We start from the raw sequence: 14,446 nt of genomic DNA, 5'->3' as shown, positions 1-14,446 counted from the left end.
GGCACCCACGCTGCCATGTGGACCGTGTCACAAGTGGTATCTGATTTCTCGGCCGGGGGATCTGTGTAACTCAAGGTCACAAGGCAGAGCCAGAACCAGAAACACGTTCTTCATTTACTGTCTCCCATGTTCTTTACCACGTGTCTCACCAAGTCCAAGGGAATTTCATGCCCTCCTCTGTGTTTCTTTTTTTATTCTTCTCATCATCTTTCCCTCCTCTTATTTCTTCTTGAGATTATATGTCTCAAGTTCTAATCCCTAGCTTACACATGATCTTTCAGAACTCATCCATTTGCAGGCTGGAACAGTCTGTAGATCTAGCTTTAGCATATTTGGCTTTCCAATTATAGACTGTTTGGATAAATGTTAGTATTTGTTCAAGTCCTCTAAATATAAGTCAATAGATTATTGGGGATGTGGCCTAGAAATAGGAAATGGGCCAACTGGTAGGAGAATTTATTCTGAGTTTGAAGTGTTTTCCTGGATAGGCTATTAATGAAGAATTACAAAATGATTAATCAGTCAGAAAATAGTATTTAAAAGAATATCATATACCAGGTGCAGCACCAAATGCCGGCATGTGATAACGTGAACAAAGAAGACTCCCTAAGATTTTGCAGAGTTTATATTGGGATCTCTATGTTCTGAGATCAAAAGCAAGACGGCCAGGGATGACAGTTATAAGTCTTAAACCTCTGTTGAAATATTCATTTATCTGTTTATTTTTTAACATTTATGAAAATACAGTATACATACCAAGAAATGTGTGTAAGTGTACAGATAAATGAGGGCTTTTTTTTTTTTTTGCCATCTGATTACACTCAGAACCAACACCCACATTAAGAAGAAAGCATTCCTAGTGTCCCAAGAGTCCTCATAATCACCTCCCATTTCTCATTTTTTAAATCTGTTGGAATATTTAGTACCATTTAGATGCTCTTGGTGAAGCCAGTGTTAAAGTTTAGGTCTCAAGATTTAAGCGTGTAGGCTAGTGCAGTGGCTCACTAGGCTAATTCTCTGCCTGCGGCACCAGCACTCTGGGTTCTAGTCCTGGTTGGGGCGCCGGATTCTGTTCCGGTTGCCCTTCTTCCAGTCCAGCTCTCTGCTGTGGCCCAGGAAGGCAGTGGAGGATGGCCCAAGTGCTTGGGCCCTGCACCCGCATGGGAGACCAGGAGGAAGCACCTGGCTCCTGGCTTTGGATCGGTGCAGCGCGCTGGCCGTAGCGGCCATTTTGGGGGTGAACCAATGGAAGGAAGACCTTTCTCTCTCTCTCTCTCTCTCACTAACTCTGCCTGTCAAAAAAAAAAAAAAAAAAGATTTAAGCATGCACCTTCCGTTTCTGAAACCACCAGTTAACTCCTCACGGCGGTATCAGGTGGCCGGGCATACTGTTCTCTTTGTTAGTGGGGTGTTGTGAGGAACACAGCCCAGAGAAGAAGGTGCTGTTCCCAGTCTTAGTTCTGCCAGGAAGAAGCTCTGTGACCTTGAACAACTCACAGGGGCGCTTGAATATCCTGTGCTCCTTGGCACTGTTTGAACGAGGTGCTGTCCATGATCTCTTCCCGTTGTAAAATTCGCATTTATTGTAGAATTTCAAGGCTGTTTGAAGGACCCAGAGCTTCCTTTATAGACTTTCTGAACTACTTCATTACCCTCACCACACAGCATGATATGCGAAAGTATAGTTTTTGTGACAGAGACATTACAGGCTCCCATCTGCCTTCTCTCACCCCATTAGTGCTTCTATTGAACGTGGGAGGCAAGAGGAGGCCTCTTTCTGCTTGCTCATTTGAGGAATGGCTGGAGGAGTCAGCAATGTTTAGCCTAGAAAACATGGCCAGAGGAGAGAGAAAAGTCAGTGTGGAGTGGCTGAAGGTGTGCTATCAAACACAGGCAGTCCCAATACAAAGAAGAGTGTGTTGTGATTTTTGTCTTTAAGAAGCTCTGCTTGGAGGTGAAGACAGACACACAAAAAACTGTGATGATTCCAAATGCTGAGGCAGGGAGGGCTGGGCATGAGATGAACCTGGCAGAGAGATTCTACCAGTACAGGGGAGAGTAGTCTTCCGTGTTTGCCCAGAGAGCAGAACAGTAATATATGGATAAAAGTTACAGGGTCAGATTTTTGCTCAGTGTCAGGAATGATGTCCTAATATTTGGATGCACTGTTAGATAGGGCTCTTGGCAAGGAGGGGGACTCTGTTTTGCATTGGTCACAAAGGCGCTGGGCACATCCCTTGGGATCTGCACCCTGTGGGAGTTTGGACTAGGTGATCTCCAGCTTGCCTGCGGCCGCTCAGACCTGGCGAGACATCGTCCTGCCCATGCAACAGCTTTCCTTCTCCCTACGGAGCAGAAACACTGCTGTTAAATGAAGACCATCACACGCACCATCCCCGCCACAACAGAAAAAGGAGAACGTTTTAATGCTCTTACTGTTGATGGACAGAATGCGGGACCCTGCATCAGGAAGGTGGATGCAGGAAAAAGCCCAAAGAAACCTTGTCCTTAGCAAGCTGCAGACTCCACAATTCTGAAACAGGGGAGGCTGGGACACAGCTTGCAGAGGAGCTGGCTGTGATGGCATTTACTCCAGCATGCTAAGCTGAGATTTCCTTTGAGGCTATTGCGTTGGGGCTGCAAGACTCACCGGCAGAATTCACAAAATACAAATGTGATCACTGAGGATTATGCTGCCATCGCTGGACGCACGCTGGCAGGGATTGTCGCGGGGCTTGCCAAGCACACACTGACCCTCTGAGTCACATCGGTTCCCATGGAGATTAACACCATCAACAGTGGGGACAACAGTCCAGAAATGGGATTGTTGTTAGGCAGGGAAGAGAAAAATGGCAGTATGATTCTCCAGAAACACAGCAGTTGGAATGAAAAAGGAGCCCGGGGTGGCGTGGCGCGGGAGAGAAAATGGCTCATAATGGCAGAGCAACCTGCTTCGGCAGCTCCTCTGCAAATGTCTGGGGAAAAGTGTGCTTCCTGGCATCCAGACTTCAATCTACTTCTGTTTATTGGGCTATTTCCATCACGTTTGCTTCTCTTCCCAGGTAGCTTATCTCCTCCAAGGAGTGTGCCCCAGGTGACCTCACCAAGGACCATGTGGGCCTGACGCTGGGACCTCAAAGCTGTTGGAACTCAGGGGTGAGAAGTACACAGAACCCTGGGATACATCTTGGTAGATTTTAATTTTCTTTCTGGATAAAGAGTCTTTTACTTCTGTGCAAAGAAAACCATGATTTCTGGGCCACAAATTATATGGTCATTTCACATATTTTAACAGGAGAGCTGGGTTTCTTTGTTTTAAGGCTTTTTTTCAAAATTAAAAGAAGTTTTTTACTTTTATTTATTTGAAAGGCAGAGAGAGAGAGAGAGAGAGAGAGAGAGAGAGAGAGAGAGGGCTTCTATCTACTAATTCAGTACCCAAGTGCTGGGAGCAGTCACTAAGGTGGGTGCAGGCTGAAGTCAGGAGTTCGCAGCTCCGTCTGGGTCTCCCACATGGGTGGCAGTGACCCGAGTACTTGGCCATCACCTGCTGCCTCCCCGGATGTGCATTAGCAGGAAGCTGGAGTTGGAAGTGGAGTTGAGACTTGAACCCGCATGCTCCTACATCGAAGCATCTCAAGCAGTGTCGTACGTGCTGCACCAAATGCCCCTGGGCAGTTGGGTTTCCGAGAGTTCACTCTGTTCCCTTTGGAAGTCATCTCAGGCGTGTGTGCTGGGCTGATCTCCCCTGCACCCTTGTCGTTTGCATCCGGGTCTGCCTGCATCGCCTATTCAGGCTGCAACAGTCTTGTGCCTGAGCGTGGCTTCCTGGGACCTGGGACTGCAGCCCCTCTCCCACAAAGAGAGGGGGAGAGGTCTGGGGGTTTATGTTCTCCAAGCTCAAGCCTTGTGAAGCCTGCCCAGCCCAGCAAGTCAGGGTATCTAAGGTGAGCTGTGCTTTTCCCCATCCCTTTTGTATCAGCAGTTGTGGAAAATGCCTGTTAGTTGCTGAATGATCAAACAGATGTAAGAAGAATGACTGGTTCCTAGCAAAATCAGATTAAAAATCAGATTTTGATTGCATCAAAAGGAACAGAGCTGAGATGACAACATGTCATCCTGGAAAAGAAAGGAGTAATGGTTTTCAAAGCAGTGACAAAGCACTTTTGGAGAAAATTAGAGTTAATAAGATATCTGGAGATGGAAAACATTCCATCATTCTTCCAAATGTTAGTTGCTGATGACTGTTCATCTATTGTGAGATGTGAATTGGCACAGGGAAAATGCACTGGGCTGTGCAGGGCCACAGTCTCAGCTATACCCAGTCTCTCCAGCTCACTGGGCCTCAGTGTACTCATCTGTGAAACGGGGACTGCTACTCACACAGTGCTGACATGAGGTGCACCCTCAATAGCTAGTGAAATGCAGATGATGGTGTTGAGGATGACCACACTGACGACAGTGCCGATGATGATGACATGATGGTGGTATAATGACCAGAATATTAGGCGTTTCCAGGGAGGCTGAACTAATAGGATATAGAAGAGTGTGTAGATATTCTCTATACAGGAATACCTTTGTGTATGTATGTGTGTGTGTGTGTGTGTGTGCATGGGTTATACAAGGGTGCTTTGAGAAGTTCATAGAAACATGGAACTAGAAGATACCTTGCACTTTCCACGAACTTTGTGAATACCTTTGTGTATGTGAGTGTGTATACCTGTGTGTGACTGAGCATGTAGAGCGGTATTTACTATAAGGAATTGGCTGGTGAAGTTATGAAGGCTGAAATGGCCTCAGGTCGACAGGTGGCAGGCTGGAGACCTGAGAAAGCTGCTCTTTCAGCTCAGGTCTGATGGAGGGAAGACACAGGTCCACCGAGAGGCAGCTGGGCAGGGGGAGCTCCCGCTTCCTCAAGCGAGGGCCAGCCTTTTTGTTCCACTCAGTGTTTCAGCAGATGGGGTGGAGCCCATCGTGCTGGTCCACCAGTTCCAACGTTGCTCTCGCCAGAAGCACCTTCCAGACATGCCCTGAAGGGTGTTTCATCTGGGCTCTTCCTGGCCTGGTCCAGTTGCTACCAAGTTAACCATCATGGTCATGGTCTTCAGCAAGGCTCTTGGCCCTTGGTTCCAACTTGTGTGATTCTCAGAAGGGTGTCTCATTGTAAAGCTGATTTTCAGAAACGTACTTTCTGCAGAGGCCTTGCCTTATCGGCAGCTCTGGGTGATCCACGCCTGGGCTTGGGGGAGCCTCTGGGAAGCAGGGTCTTCTGCTATAGCAACAAGAAAGTCTCATGTCCCCAGCCTCCTCTTTAGTGACGTCCAGTCCTCTGAGCTGCCTTTAGAGAAGGGGCTTGGCAGGGTACCCAAGAGCTCAAGACCATGGTTCTGTTCCTGCTGTGCCACTGGCAGCTGTGTGATTTTGGGCAAGTGATGAACTCTTCCTGCTTCCTTACCTGAGCAGTGGGGTGTGAACAGAGTTCACACCCTAGAGTTGTCCCCTAGAGTTGACTTGAGAATGTTGTATGTGCATACAGGTAAAGCATGCAGATCCGTGTCTACCTGGCACACACTATCCATCCAGTGACTCTCATTTATTATCCTGTATCTTAGTGGGAAATGAGAGTCAGAGTGGTGTCACAGTTCAGTCCTTTGCCACTTACCCAGCAAACCTGAAGGTTAGTGGTTTTGCAGTTGTCAGCTTAGCTTTGGGTTATGTTCTTAAGACTTCCTTGAAAACAGCAGGTGTGTGTGCACGTATGTTTGTGCGTGCACATGGGTGTGTGTGCACATATGTTTGTGCGTGCACATGGGTGTGTGTGTAAGCCTCTGCTGGTGAGTACTGAGACCGGGGGTCCACCCTCGAGATGGCACAGTGCTCCTGCCGTCCCACTGCCCAGCTGCTGAGGGAGGAGGGAGCTCTGGTCAGCATCCAGAGTCCCCTCCTGTCTCCCTGCAGAGAGCACAGAGCTCACACCCTGCCTTCCGTCAAGCACACACTGTTGGTTCTGCCTGTGATTTGCTAGGAACCACACAAAAACTCCAAACACTTGGGCTTTTGATTTTTTCTTGGCTTTTCTATTCTAGTTGAAATCTGACCTTCCAAGGACACAGTTCAGTATGGGAGGAAGGAAGGCAGGAGAAAGGACATTGAGGCAGATGTTGTCTCTTGCCTCCTTGGAGAGATGCCCTTAGTGAGACAGACAGACAGACAAGCAAACAAATACTGGGAGATGGAGGGTGGGTGGCATGGGCTTGGCACAAAGTATCAAGGAGGGAATTTTGTCTGCAGGAACCCCAGCCCCATCAGCTTCTGTCTGCGCCTGCTCCCCAGGTGGCCAGTGGTGGTGTCTCATCCTCACCGCTTTTGCTTGTTTCTTCCCTGCTCTCTCATCAGAGCCTCATTCCGTCAGCCCCTAGAGACGTCCCTGATTTACTGAAACACATCTGGTTAAAGAATCTGGTCTCCTAGCAGATTATTGTGCAGAAATATTAGCCTGACAAAGCAGCTCATTTAAATTTTATTCAAAGTACTGATGATTGAGGGCGGAGACTTACTGTACAAAGACTCTCATCTATTAACTCTTCTAATGGGCCATAATATTCATTTTTTTTTTTTGCTAGAAATTTGTGTTGTAGGCAAATACTTTGTAAAATGAATGAGCTTAAAACAATGAACTTAGAGCAATCTAAGTGTATGTGCGTGCACTCACACTTATAAACATGGTTTTTCTCTCTGCCTCGTCTCCCACAAAAGCCCCACTCACAGACCGTGAGGGTCTTCACAGACTGTGTCGTCTTCCCAGGGTGGAGGCACACTAACATGGCACATGTGGAAACCAAACTGCCAGGCTCAGCTTTCTGGGGAGGGCTGATCTTGTCTCTTGCCTTGCAGAAAGACCTCGCTGGCACCACCCTCCTCCTCCTATGCTATCCCAAATCTGTGCCCCGAACCTGCCGGCAGCTTCCTAAATCTCTTCGTTCCAAGCCTGGGGTGGCCTTCTTTTTTCCCTGACCTTGACTTTGGAGTCGGCTGTGTGGTCTTGCTTATGACCCAACTTGGAGGTGAACACTGTTTCATCGACTTACCCATCCTCACAGTGGAGATTCTGTCTCTGCAGAAGCTGAGCACGCCTCTGACACGCAGAGATGGCGGATCTATCATTTTGCAGACTGTTTTGAAGTCAAAGGCTGGCTACTGTGGTCTGCCGGGAGCAGACCAGAGAGACTTCCACCGCTCCCGGCCACACTTGCAACCCCCTTGCCCATGCTCCCGAGACTGTGGATGAACTCTTGGACACAGAAATCAGGTAATTTTACTCCTCTGCGTAAAGCTCTGTGTGGAGTCCCTCTCCTCTGTTCCCAGCATCCGTGACAGCAGCGGATGCAATCTGACACTCACTTCTCTATGTCTTCACACCTTGTCCATGTCTTCACACCTAGGATGCAGGCTCTAAGAGCAGGTGCTGGAGCTGGCAGGTGTTGGTGTAGTGGCTTATCCCACTGCATCCCAAATGAGCACTGGTTCAAGTCCCAGCTGCTCCACTGCTGGTCCAGTTCCCTGCTAATGCACCTGGAAAAGCAGCAGAAGATGGCCCAAAGTGCTTGGGCCCTTGCCACCCACGTGGGAGACCTGGATGGAGTTCCTGGCTCCTGATTTTGCCCTGGCTTATAGCAGGTTCTGGGAGGGTCCTCTGTCCCCCTGCCTTCCTGTGTTCTCCTGGAAACACAGACCGCCAGCAAGCATGCTGCCTCTCTAGCAGGTGCTTTGTAGGAGGAACATTAATCGGTGGAATATTGTGTTAAGAACATTGAAATCAAAATCCACACTGGAATAATCCATAATAATATGAATGCAGGATGCTTGTGCCAGGGGCTGTTCTGAGGTTTCTTTAATATGCATAAAGTGTTTAATCCTGTTAGGTGTGTTCTTTTGCTGTTTCCATTTTATAAATAGGAGTGGAGATGCCAAAAGCCTGGGGAAATTTTCCAAGATCACACAGCAAGTGGCAGAGCTGGGATTCATACCCAGGCAGAGCCGGGATTCATACCCAGGCAGAGCCGTATGCTTCCCCTCTGCGTGCGCTGCTTCTCTGGCTCTGGTGTATTCAGGTAACAAAACAAATGTTGATTGAGGAGAGGCACCTACAAGAAAGGCTGCATTACTCAACTTTAGAGCTCCGCTCACCATAGTCCAGGTGAGTGTAGTGCACAACTTGGACAGCTGTCCACAGCAACCCTGGGTATTCTAAGATGTGCTCTTTCCTTGGAACAAGGCCATCCATGAAAGTGCCATTCAGAGAGTGAATAATTCTGTAATAACATAGAGTGAGGAGAGATTAATTTTGAGCCTTTTATCTATCTAAAAAGCACAAAAGAAGGGGATAAAGTATAGGGACAGAGTTTTAGATTCATGGATTTTTCCTTTATAGGCACTGGTGGGAGACTGGTCTCTGAGAGTTTAGTGCCTGGAAACATTGCTACTTTGGGCGACAGGTGCTGTTTTATGGAGAGGGGCTCTCCTCTGTCAGCTTCAATGGTCTTCTGGTTTCGGATGCATAGAAACTCAGAAGAGCATGGGGGCTCCTATATTTTTGTAATTGTGTGCATCTCTTTGTGGGCCGATTTTCCACTAGCCTCCTTTTCTTGTATCTTTGATGTGGTTTCTCTGATCTGTTTGCATTTTAAATTTATTCATGCTGGTTGATTGCAATCCTTGGTAGTGGGGTAGAGTGAATGACTTAGGAGTTAGACCCCCTAAGAAGGGCACTGAGCAGGCCCCCGTGTAATCCTTGTTCAATGTACAGAGGGGCAGGTGCAGCCAATTGTGCACCAGTCAAGGTTTAATGCCAGTGTTTCTTGGCTATTTGAGAAAGAAGGTGGTTTTTCTGCTCTTTGTAGGAGGAGTGTAGTTCCAGTGGCTGGCTGACCGATTCTATGGTGATAGCCTGTCTGTAAAGACCATCACCTAGACACACTTAGTATTACATTTGGTCTCCTGAGGGCCAGCTTGATTTTGATAAACCCTTAGCCGAAAGGGAAAGTCCCCTCCTTCGATGGGGCAGCCCTGCCTGGACGTTTCTCGAAACCAGACAGCAGATGGCCGTATCTGAGTAAAGATCAAGAGAACGGTCTAGTCTGTTCCCTTTCTGTGCCATGCAGTACCGCATTTAACATCTGCCCAGTGTGGGGCTGTCGATTTCCGCTGAAGAGAGGAAAATGTGCAAAAAAATTCTAGGAGATTTCCACCTTGCTTGATCAATCTTGACCACAACCTTCAAAGGTCATCATTTCCAATATGATGACCCGTAACATGGAGTCAGTAAAGCCTTGGGGAGGCAAAAGAACTTCTCACATTCACAGAGAAGCTGGAGCAGGAATCAGGAAGGCAGGGACACAGACACACTCACCACCCTCCTGCTAGCCTGCACTATGGCGCTTGCCTTTCTGATTGCTTGCCGAGGTCATTCACTCGGTACCCGATTGAAGTCACTAAGAAAGGGGGACATCACAGGACTTCCCGGGAGAAGAAATACGCCTGTCGTCCCACCTGGCGGTGCAGCCCGTGTACAGGGAGGAGGCAGCAGATCTGTCTGGATCCGAACTGAAGGGTCTTTGACGTGGCTCGTGTGCGCTGTTGGGCGGCAGTGGTGTGCCTGGCGGGTTGTGATCAAAAGACAAAGCACCGGCGGCCCGCAGCTGCCATCAGTGCTGCCAGAGGACAGCCCTCGCAGACAAAGGAGATCATTAGCTGTTGCTGGTCGCAGAGGAAACTGCCTTTGCTCTGTGCTACCAGCTTGTGACTGGTTTAGAACCCGTCAATCCAGAGAACAGAAAGGCTGTGGCTTTTTTTTCTGATTCGGTGTTAATAATTCAGGAGTTTAGGGCACTGTATGTTTTAAAAGTCCACAGTGTGCAAAAAAGCATGCAGTTTTCCTTTTGAAGATGTAGCACAGGTACTGGTCCCTCTGAGGACCCAGAGAGCTTGCCCCCTCTCACTGACCTTGGCCTTCCAGACACGTCCATGGACACAGCAGAGACGAGAGTGAGTGCATCCATGGTCCAGTGGAATCAGCTCTGTGAGTCACCTTGATGCTTTGGAGGTCCTAGTCCTTCTTTGCCACACGGGGTGAGAAAAACCTCTGTGTGTCATGGGGACAGGGACTAGATAAACATGCAAGCAGTATGTTTACAGATATGCAAATAAGCATGCAAATTAGACTCCTGTCGGCTTCGTTTAGAATGTAATTTAAAATTAATTAAAAATTAAGAGGTAAATTAGAAACTAACATTCAATACCATATGGGAAAATATACATATTTATCAGAATGGTATATATGTGCGCTGCACAGGCGGGCACTTGGGATGTGTGGAACTCCTGCATTTTGAAATTGCACAAAATCAATGTGGGGAAACAAGGTTTGTTGCAAGGATATTTTAAGACTCTACAAACTAAAATCCACTCCAATTTAAGGGCAGAATGAATGCGTTTCTTATGTGTGAGATTCTCTGTCAACTTAACAGGAAAAGGACATAAGTTGTACAATCGGAAGGCAAAATGACAAATCAGGTACAGTTTACCTTCTCATGCTATAAAATATTCAGGAAACTCATTTTTCTCAAATGGGGTCATTGAGCACATTCACACTGGCAGGCCTCGTGCACGTTGTTAATATGCGATCTATACTTGGAAAGTAATGATTTCCCTCCTGCAGCCACGGAGGAGTTCTGGGTGATTAATGAGTTAATAGCTGCATCCACACAAGGCCAAAACAAGTCATTGAAAAGTGAAAAATTCAATCATGCCACTGACTGTTTTGTCTACAAAACAACCAAACAACTTTAGTGATTGATTTTCTTTGCACTGAATTGATTGCTATTTTTTTTGGCAACTTCATTGAATTAACCAAATTGTTCGATATGCCCAGAGTGCGGATTGACTTCTTCTGTGAGTGTTGTAAAACCAACTTTTACTTAAGAAGATTTACCTGTTCATTTATGGGAAAGGCAGAGTAACAGAGAGAAAGAGAGAGGGAGAGAGAGAGACAAGAGTGCTCTTCCATCTGCTGGTTCACTCCCCAAATGCCGCACAGGGCCAGGCCAGGCTGAAGCCAGGAGTCAGACACTCCACCTGGGGCTCCCATGTGGGTGGCAGGAACCCAAGTACCTGAACATCATTTGTTGACTCCCAGGTGCATTAGCAGGAAGCTGGATTGACAGTGGGGAAACAGGAACTTTAAGTGGAGCCATGATATGGGATGTAGGCAAACCAAGCTGTGACTTGTGCCACAACGCCCACCTCAAAACATTCTTATTTTTAAAAAAATTATATTTATTTATAATTGAATAAAACATCTCTATACTGTACAGACCTTTCTACCATCCCTAAAAATACATATCAGCAAAGATTCAGCATGTGATACCTAGGTAAGGCAATTAGAATTATTCCATTCTTTGGCTATGGTGGGTAAACAATTGAATTTTCTGAGGGTGTAGCTAGTTCTCTTAAAATAATGACAAGTGATGCAAAGGATCTCTTTATTTCATTAGAAATTTTAACAGATCCATAAAAATATACATATGTATAGGATGCCATGTGATGCTTCTCTCTCTCTCTCTATATATATATATATACACACACACACACACACACACATTGTGTAATGGTCAGGTAAGGATAAGCATTTATATCTCCTTGAGCAATCTTTTTTTTCCAGCTCCCAGTGTGTACACACAGACACACACACACACACACACACACACACATTGTGTAATGGTCAGGTTAGGATAAGCATTTATATCTCCTTGAACAATCTTTTTTTTTTCCAGCTCCCAGTGTGTATACACACACACACAGATACAGAGCATTATTATCAGTAGTTACTCTACTGTGCACTAGAACATCAGAACTTCTCCCTCCCATTATTATAAGTTAGGATCCAGCCCTCCTGTTCCTGCGCCTCCCCAGTGTATTTTCTACACCACCATTCTAATCCCCACCTCTATGAGATCCACTTTATCAGACTCCACATGCCAAGGAGATCACACAGTATTTGCCTTTCTGTGCCTGGTTTATTTCACTTAACGTAATGACCTCCGGTTCTGTCCAGATTGTCATTTAGGACTCACTAGTATTCCACTGTGTTGGTATCATGCTTCCATTATTCATCCATTTATTGATGGACATTGAAGTTGGTTTCTCTGCTTGGCTATTGTGCACGTTGCTACAATGCATGTGGGAGTGCAAACGCCTCTTTCACAGACTGATTTAATTTTTTTTTTTTGGGAAAAATTCAGAGTCAAGGGGATCTGAAATCAACCAGAATAAAATTATCCAGAGTAGGCATGTCAGAGAGAAAAACATTAGGAAAACCAGCAACAATGGTGACAGGAACAACAAATACCCAACAAAAATCCCACAAAGACTGAATGATGTTTCAGAAGAAAATGAATCTAATGGGAAATTTAAGAAATTGGAAGCACATTCTTAGTGCTAGAATGGTCAGGGTCGAATCTTGTAAACAGGTGTTGGAAGTAAAAGAGATTCAAGATAAAAAAAAGTGTCTTCTTGTCTAAAATACAGATATGCACACTGTCCTAATATAATTGAACACTCTGAATAAAAATGGTTGCTTGTATTCATTTATCTCTGTTAACTTTGATTGCTTTATTTTAAAAAATCCTGGCAGACTTTGGCTAATGTGTTGAAAAATGTTATTCTTTGAAATGTTGGAGTGGAGAGCAGGTTAAAGCGCACCTGTTAAAGAGTCAATTAACATTTGGAAAGGAAAGCAAGCAAGCTATATTGTTGTAAGCTTTGCTTTTTATTCATCCTAATTTGAAGGTGAAGGCAGGTGTGCAAAGAGGAAAAGAAAGTTCTCATTATTATTTGCCTCAATGGAATGTAAAGAATCATGTTTAAAAAGGATAGAAATTTATGGAAACAGTTCATCCAGCAGAGGAGGAGTAACCCTTGGTGATCACTTCCTACACCTCCTCTGAATTTGCATCTGAGTCTGCCAAGACTCGGAAGGGTGAGATGGGTCAAGGTCATGTGGTACATTGGTGCTAGGGGCAGACGTGATTCCACATTTTCTGACCTTCAAGCCAGGGATCAATCCCTGTGTTGTGTCACAGATGAATAAGCAAGGTGGAATTTTGAACATTGGAAAGAAAAGTATGACTCCATCAAGAACTGCATTTCAGTAGATGTTGCAGTAGACCGAGGACTCATTCTGGAATCTATGGAAGCTGCGGACCCTTTCTGGGTCGCAGAGTTTAATTTCACAAGCTTTTGCAAAGTGCTGTTGGAATGGGCCTTCCAGGTTCCAGGAGGGTGAGTGGGCTCTTCCTGGCTCATCTGAGAAGGAGAGACAGAGGAAGACAGGGAAGGAGGAAACGGCCTTCCGAGTTTAGAACTCACGCTGTTGTTGGAGACAGCCTCAAGATAGTATAAGAGGTGGCTTGTGGTGTAGACAGATAAGCCACCACCTGTGACACTGACATCCAAATGGGCTCTGGGTCAAGTTGTAGCTGATCCACTTCTGATCCAGCTCCCTGCTAATGTACCTGGGGAAACAGCAGCAGATGTCCCAAGTACTTGGGCCCCTACCACCCACATGGGTGACCAGGATGGAGTTCCTGGTTCCTGGCTTTGGCCTGGCCCAACCTCAGCTGTCGTTATCCCTTGGGGAGGGAACCAGTGGATAGAAGATGTCTGTCTCTCCCTCTGTCTCTCTCTGTAACTCTGTCTTTCAAATAAATCAAACAAATCTCTCTCTCTCTCTCTCTTCAAAAAGTAGTATAAGAGAATTTCTTTTTTTCCATTTGGATAAAAATTAATATAGGAAATGAGATTTTTAAAGCTAGGGCTGTCAGTGCTACAGTACGGATGGTAGAACTGAAGGCAGAGAAGGGTCATGTCAGCTGGGCGCATAGCCCAGACAAGGGGTGGTTGCAGTAGAATTTGTGTTAGAGAGGAGACCAAAGGTTAGATATGCATTTGGCTCAAATGCATTTTCCCAAAGTGTCTGTGCAACCCTGATGCCTCTCACAGGAAAACTGAGTTTGTCACTAGCTACTGGAATTGTCCTGTGGCTTGGAGCATTCATATTCAGTAGACACGACTCAGATATTTGCCCACCATAAGCCTCAATCAATGATGGATGAAACACAGCAGGAGTATGCGTTTTCAAAGAGCTGCTTTTCATCCAAGAATCAAACGTGGGCCACAGGCTCCTAGGGGTCTTGAAGACCTGGATTTCCACAGGGCCACAACACAGTGGATATAAGCATAGGAGGAGGAATTGAACTAGCAGAGGTGTGGCAGCTGGGGAAGGGATGCTAGCATCACCATTAAGCTGAGCTGCCTGTGCCAAGGTCAAGTGAGAGGAGCTAGGGCAAAGTAGAGAGAGAGAGAGAGAGAGACAGAGAGAGCGAGAGCGAGAGAG

The sequence above is a fragment of the Oryctolagus cuniculus genome, chromosome 8, assembly GCF_964237555.1.
Source record: "Oryctolagus cuniculus chromosome 8, mOryCun1.1, whole genome shotgun sequence".
Classification (NCBI taxonomy): Eukaryota; Metazoa; Chordata; class Mammalia; order Lagomorpha; family Leporidae; genus Oryctolagus; species Oryctolagus cuniculus.
Note: the sequence above shows the minus strand (reverse complement) of the source record.